Source organism: Miniopterus schreibersii (genome assembly GCF_964146895.1).
Source record: "Miniopterus schreibersii genome assembly, chromosome: X".
NCBI lineage: Eukaryota > Metazoa > Chordata > Mammalia > Chiroptera > Miniopteridae > Miniopterus > Miniopterus schreibersii.
Window position 1 is genome coordinate 9895309 of NC_138104.1, and position 12230 is coordinate 9907538.

Here is a 12230-nt window from a genome sequence, read left to right on the forward strand (position 1 = left end):
ACAATTCTCCTAAAGAATATTCATTAGGAGGACAAAAGGAGGAGGGAGGGCAGAAAAATATTGGAAGAAATAATGGCCGAACATTTTACAAATTAGATGAAAATTATAAACTTACAAATTTAAGAATGTCACTAAGTCCCAAGTTCAAAAAGCATGAAAAGATGCACCAAAGGAAATCATAGTCTAATTGATCACAATTAGTGATAAAGAGAAATAATAAAAGAAGCCAAGGGGGGGGGACATATATTACATACAGAAGAACAAATATAAAAAGACAGCAAAGTACTTAATGGAAACAATGCAAGTCAGAAGGTATAAGGAAAAATATCTTTAAAAGTACTGAAAGAAAAATGGCTAATCATGCTAACAATAGACCAAAGAAATCTACAGTGACGATATTAATTCATGCAAAGTCTATTTCAAACCAAAGAGGGTCATTTCATATGTCACAGAAGTCAATTCATTAAAAATATATAACAATCTTATATATCATGCTTCTAACGACAGAGATTCAAAAATACATGATGTGAACAGAGGGCGCCATCATGGGAGTCGACATCTGCCACAACAAAGACCAAAAGGTTCGGTGCAAGGAGCCCAAGAGCCAGGATATCTACCTAAGGCTGTTGGTCAAACTTATACAGGTTTCTGGTCAGATGAACCAACTCCACCTTCAACCAAGTGGTGCTGAAGAGGTTGTTCATGAGTTGCACCAACCGGCCGCCTGTGTCCCTTTTCCAGATGATCCAGAAGATGAAGCTTCCCTGCCTGGAGGGCAAAACTGCGGTAGTCATGGGGACTATAACTGATGACATGTGTGTCCAGGAGGTACCCAAACTGAAGATATGTGCACTTCACATGAGCAGCCACACCCGGACCCGCATCCTCAAGGCTTGGGTCAAGATCCTCATCTTCGACCAGCTGGCCCTGGACTCCCCCAAGGGCTGTGGCACCATCTTGCTTTCTGAACGAGGACCAAGAGGTGCACAGGTGTTTTGGTAAGACCCCAGGAACCCCTCACAGCCACACCAAACCCTACATAAAATCCAAGGGCCGGAAGTTCGAGCGTGGAAGAGGCTGAAGGGCCAGCCGGGGCTACAAAAATTAACTCATATCCTACCTTGTTATTAAAAAGATTGTGGATTCTGAAAGAAAAAAAAAAAATACATGATATAAGCACAGAGAGCTGAAAGGGAAAATCTATGTACCTTACAATTACAATTGGGGATTTCAATACCTCTCTCTCAAAAACAGAACAAATAGAAACTCAGTGAGATTACAATCAATAAAATGAAATTTATATAATACTCCACCAAAAAGAATCAAAATAAATAATTTTCCAAGTATATATACATTTATCATGTTACACCATATTCTAGCCCATGAAACAAGTCTAAATACATTTTTAGAGATTAAAATTATACAAATATGTTATCTGATCAAAATAAAATTGCATTAAAGATCAATAACAGAAAGATATATGGAGAATCTCCAAATACTTAAAAACAAAATAATACATTTATAAATAACCCATAAGTCAAATAAAAAACTCACAAGGAAAATTGAAAATATTTTGAACCAAATGAAGATGATAATGCATGATATCAAAATTTGTGCATTTCAGCTGAAGAAGTGCTTAGAAGGAAATTTATACCATGAAAAGCTACATTAGAAAACAAGAAAGGTCTCACATCAGTGATCTCAACTTTCACCTTAAGAAACTATAAAGTAAAAGCAAATTAAGTCCACCCCTGCCCTGGTGGCTCAGTTGGTTGGAGCATTGTCCAGTACACTGAAAGGCTGCTGGTTTGATATGCAGGTTTACAGGTTTGATCCCCAGTTGACGCACATGGGAGGCAACCAATCGATGTTTCTCTCTCACATCAATATTCTCCTCTCTCTCTCTCTCTCTCTCTCTAAAATCAATAAAACGAACAAACAAAAAACCAACAATATTCTTTTTTAATTTTTTTAAGTTTATATTTATTGTAAGTATTACAGATGTTGCCCCCCATTGACCCCCTCCACTCTACTCCCTCCCCCCTCCCCAGGCTTTCATTGCACTATTGTCTATGTCCATGCATTATGCATATAAGTTCTTTGGTTCTCCCACTGTATGGGAGAACATATTTGCAATGATACATCTGATAAGGGGTTAATTTTCAAAATATATAAAGTACTCATACAATTCAAAAAAAGGAAGACAAACAATCCAATTTAAAAATGGGCAGAGGAACTAAATAGACACTTCTGCAAAGAGGACATACAAGAGGCTTCTGCCAAGAGACATGAAAAAAATGCTCATAGTCACTAATCATCAGAGAAACACAAACTAAAGCAACAGTCAGGTACCACCTCACACCTGCCAGAATGGCTATCATCAATAAATCAACAAACAACAAGTGCTGGCAAGGATGTGGAGAAAACGGAACCATAGTACACTGTTGCTGGGAATTCAGATTGGTACAAGCACTATGGAAAAACAGTGTGGAGTTTCCTCAAAATTTTTTTAATTGGAACTGCGATTTGACCCAGTGATCCCACTTCTAGGAATATATCCTAAGAATCCTGAAACACTAATCACAAAGAATTTATGCACCCCTATGTTCATAGCAGCACAGTTTACAATAGCTAAGATCTGGAGACAGCCCAAGTGCCCATCAGTAGATGAGTAGGTAAAAAAGCTGTGGAGCATTTACACCATGGAATACTATGCAGCTGTAAAAAAAGAAAGAAGAGAAAAAAAAAAAAAAGAACCTCTTACCCTTTGAGACAACATGGATGAACCTGGAGATCATTATGCTAAGCGAAATAAGCCAGTCAGAGAAAGACAAGTATCACATGGTCTTACTTATATGTGAAATCTAATGAACAAAATAAACTGACAAACAAAATAGATCCAGAGACATGGGAGCATACAACAGACTGAGGGATCTCAGAGGGAAGGGGTAGGGGGGTTGCCAGGAAGAAATCAACCAAAGAACTTGTATGCATATATGCATAGCCCATGGACACAGATGGTGAAGGCCTGGGGAGGGGGTGGAAGGGGTGAGGAGGGGGTCAATGGGGAAAAAAGGGGACATCTGTAATACTTTCAGCAATAAAGATACATTTAAATTTAGAAAAAGAAGAAGAGGGGCAGTTGAGCATGTGAATAACATAAGATAAGGGGACTAATAGGGAGGTAGGGAATAAAGATTCAGGACAGAGCCACTACCAGGTGGCTCAGTTGGTTGGAGTGTCATCCTGTACACCAAAAGTTTGTCGGTTTGGTCCCAGGTCCGGGTGCATATGGGAGGCAACTGATCATGTTTTTCTCTCCTCTCTCTCTCTCTCTCTCTCTCTCTCTTTCTCTCTCTCTCTCTTTCTCTCTCTCCTCTCTGTCCCCCCCCCCAACCTTCCTCTCTCTCTAAATCAGTGAAAATATACCCTCAGGTGAGGATTTTTTTAAAAAAGAATAAACTATTATTACATGCAACACCTTGACAAATCTCCAGAGAATTCTACTGAGTGAAAAAGCCAATCCCAAAAGATTATAAACTACAGACAGTCTCCAATTTATGATTTAAAAAAAATTACTCAAGACAGAGAAGGGGTAATAATGTAAACAAGTTTCAATTGCAGATAAGAGGGCAGAGGAAGGGATACAGAACAAAGGTGGAGAAATTAGAAGAAGTAGGACAGCTCTTCTGAGACTGGAGAAATATGCAGTGAGGGCTGGTGAAGCCAAAGGGACATTTGTAGATGTAGGGATGAGGAGTTGAAGGGGAGCTTCAATTTCCTTTGGGAAGTAAGAGCCTAAGTAGTTGTTGGGGGTAGAGAAAGAGTAGAATGAAGGGGTCTGTGACTTGAGGAGATTGATGAAGAAACTTGGAATACAAATGTGAAGGTACAGAGATAAAGTGATGACCTGGAGTTTTTTAAAGGCTTGCTGAGTGGCCTGAAGGCCCAGCTGATGTTGAAAACTGACTATTATAAGGACCAATGTTTGGAGTGCTGCATTTTTCTTCCATAGTGGACATTATGGAATTGGAGAAATCAGATGTTTGGAGGTACTTAGAGCTGAGGCTAAATAGTGCAGAAATGATATTTGGCGGGCAAGGAGATGAAGATGCAATCAGTGTTAATAAATATGTCCCAAGACCTCGGCTGGACAAGGAAGAAAATGACGAGAAAAGGAAAAATTTGAGGCACTGGAAGTCTCAGTGAGGTCAAAGAGCCAATGACATGGAACTTAGCTATTGCTAAGTGATTTTGGTTACAATGAGATATTGGAGTTGAGTCTCTTAGGGATGAAGCCATGTCCAGTGATATCAAATGGCTAGTGATGGTTGAGTTAGTAAGAGATTAAAGTTCAGAGAGGTATGATGCCAGGATGTGTTAGATGGATCTTTTATGTGGATATTGTTGAGGTTGCCTAGGATGATGGCAGGACCTGGGCTGTCAAGGAATCCTGAGAGCCATTTTCTCAAAAAATGGGAAAGATTGACCAAGAGTTCAGAAAATGGTAATCACAATGGGGGATAGATGTTATGACAATGTGCCCTATGCCACCACTCATATATTTGTTTAGATACATGTGTGATCTTGAAATTTTATAGTGTTTTTGCATAAATTTTATCATACTATGAAATTCCCTTTATTACTTTTTCACTCAACAAAATTTTTAATATCCATTTTGCTTTAGGTCTATTGTTATGGCTTTGTCCCTCCATAATTCATTTGTTGAAACCCTAAATCCCAAAGTTATGGTAGTTGGGGATGGGGACCATTGAAAGGTAATTTGAGTTAGGTGAGGTCATGACAGTAGGAACCTCATGATGGGATTAGTGCTCTTATAAAAAGGGACACCAGAGAATTTGCTTCCTCTCTCTCTCTGACACATGAAGACTCAGTGAGAAGATAGCCATCTATAACTCAGAAAGAGAGCCCTCCCCTCACCAGAAACTCACCATGCTGTACCCTGATTTTGAACTCCTAGCTTCCAGAACTGTGAGAAAATAAATGTCTGTTATTTAAGCCACCTATGTTATTTTGTTTTGGCAGCCTGAGCTGACTAAGACATATATCTAGATTATTACTTCTGATTTTACATAGCATTCTTATCATGTGTACATATCACATTTTACTTATCCAGTCCCCTAGTTTTTGGTTGCCTTCATTGCTATCATAAAAAATGATCGCATAAACATCCTTGCACATGTCCTTTAATGGTTGTGTTCTAAAAGTATAAACTTTGTTATAGGGTTTATTCATATTTAATTTCATTAAGCACCTCCAGATTACTCTCCAGAGTAGCTGTACCGGTTCACATTTCCACCAGCAGTACATGAGAATATGATTCCCCATATCATCACCTGCTCATAGTATTATCTGACTTTCTAATCTTGCCATTCAAATGTGTGTTAAACTATATCTCATGGTTTTCAAATTCACATTTACCTGAGTACTACTGCAGTTGTACATTTTCCCATAACGTTAGATTTCCCATTCTGTGAAGTGCCAATTCAAATATTTTGTTCATTTGCTACTGAATAGATTTTTTCTTTTTTGTATAATTTGAAAGATTTATGTTTTATATGTCATTAATAACTCCATCTAGTTCCAAAATGGATATGAGACAGATTAACATAAAAAAATAAGAGAAATAGTGGAAGTCAATAAATATCAAAAGAGTGATAAGAAAACCATGTAGACATGTTTATCCAAGTGCCTTGTCTATTTTTTAAATTGGGTTTTTTAATTTTTTTGCTCTTGAGTTGAGTTGTAGGAGTTCCTTATATATTTTGGATACTAACCCCTTTTCAGATATATGGTTGGCAAATATTTTCTCCCAGTCTGTGGGTTTCCTTTTCATTCTATTGATAGTTTCCTTTGCTGTACAGAAGCTTTTTAGTATGATATAGTCCTCAGTTATCTACTTTTGCTTTTGTTGCCTGTGCTTTTGGTGTCATATTCAAGAAAACATTGTCAAGACCAATTTCAGGATGCTTTCCCCCTGTTTTCTTCTAGGAGTTTCACAGATAGACACTAAAATATTAATTAAAAAGATAGAACTTATATTAAGTGTTCTTGCCACAAAAGGGGGGAACAAAAGAAAACTTCTAAATGCAATGAATGTGTCTATTTCCTTGATTGTGGTTATAATTTCACAGATGTATGCATGCGTCCAAACTCATTGAATTGTATACATTAAATATGTGCTATTTTTGTATATCAGTTATACAAAAATATAAAGCTGTTCTGTTAAAAAGGTAGAGAAAGACAGAACCAAGAGTGAAATAGTTAACTCTACCTAACATAACTCTGAGGTTCCTGGTAGCCAAGAAAAATAGAAAAAGATGGTTCATTTACTCAACAAGTGTTTTATATTGAAGCATTAAGATTTAAAATTTCCTTGGTCCCTTGGCAGAGTCTGAAGATAGAAAATAGATATGGTTTTGAGACAATAACCTGACTAAATCAAGTCTGCAAAATACAATCATCAGAGCAACATTAGAAAAAATATTCTCTGGGGCTGAATCATCTCACTAATCATCATATCTGCAAAAAGCTTTTGAAACATTTGTTTTGATATGAAAAATATTTTTAAGACATGTTGATTTTTAAGTTTTTTTATACAATAAAAAACACACATTTGAACAGTGGGACACAGAATGCATAAAACCGTTTTGAAAATGTTTTCTCTAAACACTGTGATGCTAAACAGTGTTTAAAGAATTTTGATTTCTAAATGTTGATTTAAAATGGCCGTGAAAATTGCACTCCTCAGTGACAATAAAGTCTTCCATTATTAGACTGAGGCCAGCATACCATGCCTCTGAAAGAAGGCTGCACAGCCAGCCTTCCAAGAGAGAGTCCCAGTTGGGGACCTGGATCATTAGGAGTCAAGCCTTATGGACCAAAAAGAAAAAAAACACAAAAACATGCTTGGGTTTCACAGAGTCTATAGACCAATGGTCACGGGATATGTGATCATAAGGGTATGAACTGCCTTTTTTTACTTCTCTTGTACACCAATAGTGCCTAATACAGCTCTAGGAAAGAAGGAAAAGACTAATATTTATTCAGTACACAATATGTCCTAGACACTGTCCTGAGCATTTTATAATGCTTTATGTCATTAAAGCTTTACACCTCTATCATGTAAGTGGTATTAGTGTTCCTGTTATATAGACGAGGAAACTGAGGCTTAAAGAGTTTAAGTAACTTGCTCAGAAAGAAGCTAGACACATAAGAGTGGATTCTGTGTAGTTCCATTTACATGAATATTAAAAACAGGCAAAACCACTATATGGTGATAGAGGTTATAATAGTAGCTGCCTCTCCAAAAGGTAACTGATTGTGAAGGGGCATGAGGGAGTCTCCTGGCACACGTTGATCCAGGGGATGCTTACATTTGTCTGTGTATCTGTAAAAATTCATCTGGTTGTACACTTTAAGATTGATGCATGTTTTTGTACATAAATTATACCTCAGTTAAAAATAAGCAATAACTTTAAAAAATGACTTCCTTGTAGTACCATGATTAGTAAATGGTTGAGCTGAAATTTGAACCCAGGTCAATATGCTTCAACTCTCATAGTTCCAACTCCCTGCCTCCCCTCACATCTTCCATTTTTATAAGTGTCAATTTGATTCTTCTCTAGATAGCTTTTACTTCTCACAACTTCCCTAGCTGAACTTGAGCTGTGAGAACAGGATCTACTCAATATCCCACCCTTCAGCACCCACCACACCCCTCACTCAACAAAAGAGCTTCCTTTTAAATCTCATGTCAAAAATTCAAACAGAGGGATTCATCAAATGGACTCTAGTAATTAAAAGCTGATGATGTTGAAATAATTCTTCTGCTTACCTTCTAATGATTGGAAAGTTTTGCAACCATACATTGGAAGCAATGATAAACAGCTTCAATTTGGTTAGTCTAGTCAATTTACCTATATTTTTATTGGTCAGATACTCTGCACAAGCCATTGTGCTGGGGCCAGTGAAGACTACAAAGATGGCAATGAAAAAGTCCCTGAGGAGCTCTAAGTCAAGTGGAGAGGGGGAATGTGCATAGGTACCTGATAAGGTAGAACACTCTTATCAGTATACAGCTGCTGTGGGAACTGAGGGGAAGACGCTGCTTTTAATGGTGGTAAGGTAGGATGTGTCCAAGAAGGCTTCCCAGAGGAGGTGGCTTTGAACTAAGCCATGAAGAATGGGACTTGACTATTTTGTAACTACTTATTTGTACTTCTTAATCCCTTCACTTTTTCAATCCAGCCCCCCAACTCTTCTCCCATCTAGCGACCATCAGTTTGTTCTCTGTATCTATCTATGAGTTTGTTTTTGTTTTGTTTGTTTGTTTATTCCACAGATAAATGAAATCATATGGTATTTGTCTTTCTCTGTCTGACTTATTTCATTTAGCATAATACCCTCTAGGTAAGTACAGCATAGGAAATATAGTCAATAATATTGTAATAACTATGTATGGTGTCAGGTGAGTACTAGACTTATCAGGAGGATGCCTTTGTAAGTTATATAAAAGTCTAAGCACTATGCCATACACCTGAAACTAATATAATATTGAATGTCAACTGTAATTGAAAAAAATTTAAATGAATGATAATTTTTTTAAAAGAATAGGACTTGAACTAGATAAAATCCTCAGACTCATCCTTGATTCCTCTTTCTCTTTTTCTTATACCCTACATCCAAACTACCCACATGTCTATTGGCTGTGCATTAAAAATATATCTTGTCCAACTACTCTCACTCTCTCCTCACTTCCACCACTAACACGATGGATCAAGCTGTAGTCATTTGTCACCTGGCCTACTCCACTAGCTTTCTAACTCTATTTTCTTCTTCCACACTTTCCTCCTGGATTTTCTTCTCCAGGGTTCACAGATCTATTAAAAGCATCAACCAATTGTTGTCATTTGTCTACTTAAAATATTTTGTTTGCTTTTGATTTTATTTAGAATAACTTCTCAACTCTTTACTATGGGCTCTATACCCTTACATGATCTGGCCCCTGCCTAGCTCTCTGACCCTATCTCCTTCTCAGCTCCTTGCTCACTATGCTTTAGACACTGGTCTCCTTACATTTCCTGAAACTTGCCAAGCACATTCCTACATCAGGGTCTTTGCACTCTTCGTTCCCTTTCCTTGGAATGCCTCATCTGTCACCTCATCAGGTCTCTGTTCATATATTACCTACTCAGAGAGGCCCTCCTCAAAATCCCAAGTTAAAACAGGAATTCCCTCCATCATTCTATATCTTTTTGCCCTGCTTCATTTTTCTTCATAGCACTTATAACTACTTGACATTTGCTTATATAAATATATGCCCATTGATTTATCGACTGTCTTCCCCACTATTATATAAGCTCCATCAAAGCAGAAGTTTTTGTCTGTTTTGTTCACTGCTAAATTTCCAATGCCTATAACAGTGCCTTGCACATAAATAGGTATCCAATGAATGTATTGTCAGAGATGGAGGAAAAATACATTGCTAGTGGAAAATTCATCATGCATTCATTCAAAACAGTGCAAGGTGCTGGGTATAAGGTATGTCAGGGAAGGTGAACCTGACAGATGTGGTCCCTATCCTTATAGAATTACCAGTCTAGTAAACAAAGCAATTAAAATTTGTGGGATAAATTCTTTGCTAGGACAAACACTGTGGGCTGTGGAATGACATGGAAGGACCATGCTAAAATGACTAGCACAGTGACTGGCTTATGGTATTTATTCATTCATTTATTCATCTACCAAACATTTGTTGAGCACCTCTTCTGTGAAAAACATGGTACTTGGAAAACGGATTAATCGATTAACAAGATGAGTCAGTTCCTTTTCTCACATAGCTCATAGTCAAGTAGATGGACACATGATCAATGTTGGGATATAGAAAGATAAAGGTGAAGGGTGGTGAATATAAAAGAGGCAGGTAACTGGAGGCAAAGAGGCTGTTGCAATGATCCAGTCAGAAGGAAGAGGGGAGGTAGAGAGGAGGAGATTACCCTTGCCCATGACCAGTCAAGTAAGACATGGCCATTTTCCCCAAACCACCCTTAACATGGCCTAAAGAACCAATCCCATATTGGGTCTTTTACTCTGTCTCCCCTCCTACCATCCACACATGCTCATTTCTCATTTGGGAGTCCCCATTAATCCTTCCTGACATTTCATGAAGTCCTCAACATTGCTGTATTCCATTGCACAGAAATTAAATTTTCCACTGGAAATAAAAATGGTGTGTGGAGGTGTTTCCCTACTGCAAGGCAAGCTATATTAGCCCTACTAAGCATCGAAGTGCAAGAGAGGTGGAAGGCAGGCGGGAGGCAAACAGGAAGCAAGAGGAGTGTGAGAGGAGGAAAGCCCCTCCTTTAAGCCAGCCAACTGGGACAAAAGAGCATGAACCAGATTTGAGTTTCCAGGGGCCCATTCCATCTCTGACGACTGTTTTAGGCATTACTTTATTTATACCTCTGCTTCATTCCACACTGCCTTCTGATCTGATCTGCTGATCCCCTCCCCTCCCCTTACAATTTCAAATTAAATGTCATCAAGATAGATTTCCTCGGAGGCCAAGGCTACACCTGTTTCTTGCACGTGCTCAAATGGGAAAATGGCCAAGGACTAAATACAACCACTTCATCATTGGGGAGAAAACTGAGACCCAGAGAAGTGGATAAAACAGTTCAAGGTCACACAGCTAATGAATTGCTCTGTCCTAATTTTGTCTAGATATGAACCTAGGTCTTGTGATATTTCTAGTTTGCGGACAAGATTTTCTTATGTTTCAAATGACAGCAACTCAGTTCCCAGTAGAGATCTTTCCTAAATGGATTGAGAACATAATTTAGTGGACAAAGATGATTCCCTTTACAAGTTCAACTTTGCAAGAAGCTAGGCTTGTAAGTGTGAGAGTGTGGAAACAGTGTAGTATACACATGCCTATGTGGTGATTTCTATCTAGTCCACACACATATGCATACACACATACATGTGCACTTTCTCACTCTTCAGCTGCGGAGAAAACTGGGCTCATTATTGGTGCAAAAAATCTCTTTTTAGGATGCAGTAACCATTTGAAGCCTGATTCCACAGTGGTCTGCAAGACCTCAAAGTGGGTGAGAGGCAACCTTATTATTTGAGGCTTCTCCTGTTCAACTTCACGCCCTGGCCTCTCGCTTTTTTCCTCTCACTCCCTCCACTGCCTCTCAGTTTGTCACACTCTGTGTTGCTCTGGTCTCTGTCACACTTTGTTTCTATTTCACTCCTCTGTCTCTTGCACTGTCTTCTTTCCTCGCTCTCTCTCTCTCTCTCTCTCTCTCTCTCTCTCTCTCTGTCATTTCTGTATGTCTTTGTTTCTCATTCTCTTTCTCCATCACATGTTTTTTCTCTTTCTTGCACACTCTCTCTGTCTTTCTCCTCGTCCCTTCCTCTCTCTCTTCCAAAAAGCCCTCAAAGAATCTCAGACTTCTAAACTGACCAGCCAGAACTGTCCTGTTCAGCTCTCAATTGGCTATGTTTCTTAATCTTTCCCAAAAAATAAGTAACAAATTTTTACGTAGATTAAATGCTTTTTTGGGGAAAAACAAAAACTGGATCTTCGCTTCTGGGCACCCCCTTGCAGGACTTGGCATAAGGTTGGAAATACACCAGGTTCTCAAAGAATATTCATTCTCCTGCTTTGGTTCACCCCACTGACTGTTCAGCAATCACAAAGCTAATCTTAACCGCAACACCTCCTCTTTGAAGCTGAAATAAATCATGGCAGCCTGAAAGGAGAAGAGCCTCCCAGAGTGCAATGAGCACATATACCTCAAGAGGTCTTCAACTCCCACAGAGGTTTTCAACGCCCCGAGCAGCAGTACATCATTTGTTCCAGCACCTGGCCTCTGAAGCCACAGTAGGCCAGCCATGAGCAAAGGTATTCTGGTCTTATTTCCACAAGTACCTGTCACCTCAGTCCTTTAGACATCCTGCCTACAGCTTTCCACTACCATCAGATCCAAATCTTAGTCTTAATGTTTACTAGTTTAATGTTTGTTTCCTGTGGGCTCCATGGGGACAAAGTCTGTGCCTGTCTTTTTACCATGATATTGTCAGCACCTAGCACAGTTCCTGGCACAGAGTGGGCATACTCTAACATTTGTTGAATAAATCAGCAAATAAACCAATTATGCTTTGTAAATCTCCAAATAATTCCCAAGACTTTTAGAAGA

General features: G+C 38.6%; 1 pseudogene across 1 annotated transcript; it reads left to right on the forward strand.

Moving 5' to 3' along the window:
* Nucleotides 1-534: 534 nt before the first annotated feature.
* On the forward strand, nt 535-1108 carry LOC308551201 (large ribosomal subunit protein eL18 pseudogene; annotated as a pseudogene). The gene has a single exon. The product of its transcript is annotated as a large ribosomal subunit protein eL18 pseudogene (transcript).
* The last annotated feature ends 11122 nt before the right edge of the window (nt 1109-12230 follow it).